We start from the raw sequence: 2,990 nt of genomic DNA, 5'->3' as shown, positions 1-2,990 counted from the left end.
AAAACATACAGTGGAGAAAGGAAAGCCTCTTCAATAAATGGTGCTGGGAAAACTGGAAAGCCACCTGCAAAAGAATGAAACTAGACTGTTGTCTATCACCACATACCAAAATTAACTCAGTGGAGTAAGGATCTGAATATAAGACCTGAAACAATAAAATACATAGAAGGAACTAAACTCAAGGACCTTGGACTTAAAGAGGACTTTATGAATATAACCTGAAAAGCAAGGAAAGTAAAAGCAAAAATAAATGAACGGGACTACATCAAACTAAAAAGCTTCTGCTCACCAAAACAAATCATCAACAAGGTAAAGATACAACCATCTCAATGGGAAAATATATTTTCAAGCAATGCCTCTGATAAGGGCCTAATATCTAAAATATACAAAGAACTCATACGACTCAATAACAACAAAAAACAAATGATCCAATCAAAAAATGGGCAGAGGGCCTGAACAGACACTTCTCCCTAGAGGACATACAAACAACCAACAAAAAGATGTTCAACATCACTAGCCTTTAGGGAAATGCAAATCAAAACCACAATGAGATATCATCTCACACCTCTTAGAATAGTTATAATCAACAGGACAAGTAATAACAAATGTTGGAGAGCATGCAAAAAAAATGATCACTCATACACTGCTGGTGGGACTGAAAATTGGTACAACCACCATGGAAAACAGTATGGAGGTTCCTCAAAAAACTAAGAATTGATCTACCGTATGATCCAGCAATCTTTCTACTGGGTATTTACCCCCAAAGACTTAAAAACCCACATCCAAAAAGATATTTGCACAGCGATGTTCATAGCAGCATTATTCATGGTGGCCTGGACATGGAAGCAACCAAAGTGTCCTACAATAGATGATTGGCTAAAGAAGCTGTGGTACATATATACAGTGGAATATTACTCAGCCATAAAAATAGATAAAATACTGCCATTTGTGACAACATGGATGGATCATGAGATAATCATGCTAAGCAAAATAAGCCAGACTGAAAAAATTAAAAATCACATGATATCATTTATATGTGGGATATAAACCTAAAAGCAACAAATGAACAGGACAAACAGAGATTTAGGGACATGGACAATGAACTAATGGTTATCAGAGGGTAGGGGGTGAGGGAGGAGGGAATAGGTAGACGGAGTAAAGCGGGTAAAAAACAGGGGTTTAGGGGGAGGGCAAAGTGAGTAAAGGGGATCAAATATATGGTAGCTGAAGGACACTGGACTTTGGGTGGTACTCACACAATAGAATATATAGATATCAAACTATAATGTACACCTAAAAATTATATAATTGTATTAACCAGTGTTACCCCAATAAACTTAATTTAAAAAAGAAGTAGTGTAATAACTATTTAAAGTGTCAAATGGGTACTGAATTTATTGGGGTGATCACTTCATAAATTATATAAATCTCTAACCACTGAGTTGTACACCTGACATACAACTATAATGTTGTATGTCAACTATAATTGAAAAAAATAAAAATATAAAAATTTTAAAAAGCAGCACTTAGCCTATGGTGAATAAGGTGAAGGCATTAAAAAGTACTAATTGACAGTTACAAAATAGTCGTGGGCATGTAAATTATAGCACAAGGAATATAGTCAATAATACTGTAGTCTATGACCATGCTACCCTGAACAAGCCCAATCCCATCTGATCACGGAAGCTAAGCAGGGTCAGGCCTGATTAGTACTTGGATGGGAGACCACTTAGGAAGTCCAGGTGCTGTAGGCATACAAAATTTAAAAAATAAAGGATTGTAAGCTGACAAGGTCCTTGCAATCTGTGAGGTCAACCAAGGATTGCCTCGCCTAAAAATTTAAAAAATAATAATAACAATATTGTAATAACTATGTATGGTGGTAGGTGGGTACTAGACTTATCAGGGGGATCACTTCGTAAGTTATACATATGTCTAACCACTATGCCGTACACATGAAACTAATATAAAATGATATTGAATGTCAACTCCAATTAAAAATGAAAAATGAAAAAATCAGTTCCCAGAGCTTTACAGTTGGTAAAGTGCTGTAAATCCCTGTTCTAGCTGCATAGTGAATGACAGCTAATTTTGATTTTTTTTTTTTTTACCGTGAGGGGAAAAAAATGAGCATTTGATTTAATAATTCTCTATATGATTAAGTGCTTTCAATTTTGTTTATTTGCTTAAAATACATTTATAATAAAAGTTTAATTATATCAATGCCTCTAAGAAGTAAGTATTGGTGTAGTATAAAATGTTGCATTTTATCCTAACAGCTGTTAATCTAAATATTGGGGGGGGGATGTTGTCCATGGTTTATTGAAAATATTACAGTACAGCAGAAAGATTCAAATAGCTCAGCTCTACGTGGTGTTTTGAAATTCATCCCAACTGTAGGCTGAGTAATCTACAGGTTGGACAGACTGCCAAAGTCCAAGGGCGTCAGTATTTCCTTAGTGTCAGGATCAATTTCAATAATCTCCTGATCCAGGGCTGAGACCTTGAGAGCAAAGTTATCTCTCTCCTCTTTCTGCAGCTTGATGGAGATACCTCTCATAGGGCCTCTCTGAATCCACTTCATCAGATGGGTAACCTATCCCACTATCTTGCTGCAGAGATTCTTGCTGGGAATTATTACAATCTTCTCAAACAAATGCTTGTTGGTATGGAAGTCACTGCCCAGGTACGTAATTCTTTTTGATGATGACCTGGGCCACCTGCTTTATAGTCTTGTTGTGAACTCAGCTCACCTTGTCAGATCCCCTGGTGAAAAAGCTAAATATGTTCAATTTATACAAGAATAGGTACCATCATATCAAGTAATATTTTTCCTTAAACCAATTTGTACTTAGAAAGACAAGATTATCGCTCATGAAAAAAATTAAAACAATGTAAAATTAAGGGTTAAATTGTTCTGCACAGACTAGGTGACAAGTGCTGAAGAAAATGAGCTCAATGAGAGAACAGTCAGAGTAAGCTTCATGGAA

At 35.9% G+C, this 2,990-nt stretch overlaps 1 pseudogene; it reads left to right on the top strand.

The window, feature by feature from the left end:
- The first annotated feature begins 1,635 nt into the window (after positions 1–1,635).
- On the top strand, positions 1,636–1,754 carry LOC118604524 (annotated as a pseudogene).
- Positions 1,755–2,990: the final 1,236 nt, after the last annotated feature.

The sequence above is a fragment of the Rousettus aegyptiacus genome, unplaced genomic scaffold (genome assembly GCF_014176215.1).
Source record: "Rousettus aegyptiacus isolate mRouAeg1 unplaced genomic scaffold, mRouAeg1.p scaffold_m13_p_6, whole genome shotgun sequence".
Classification (NCBI taxonomy): Eukaryota; Metazoa; Chordata; class Mammalia; order Chiroptera; family Pteropodidae; genus Rousettus; species Rousettus aegyptiacus.
The sequence above is the reverse complement of the archived record's forward strand: the minus strand, read 5'-3'. Positions and strand labels throughout refer to the sequence as shown.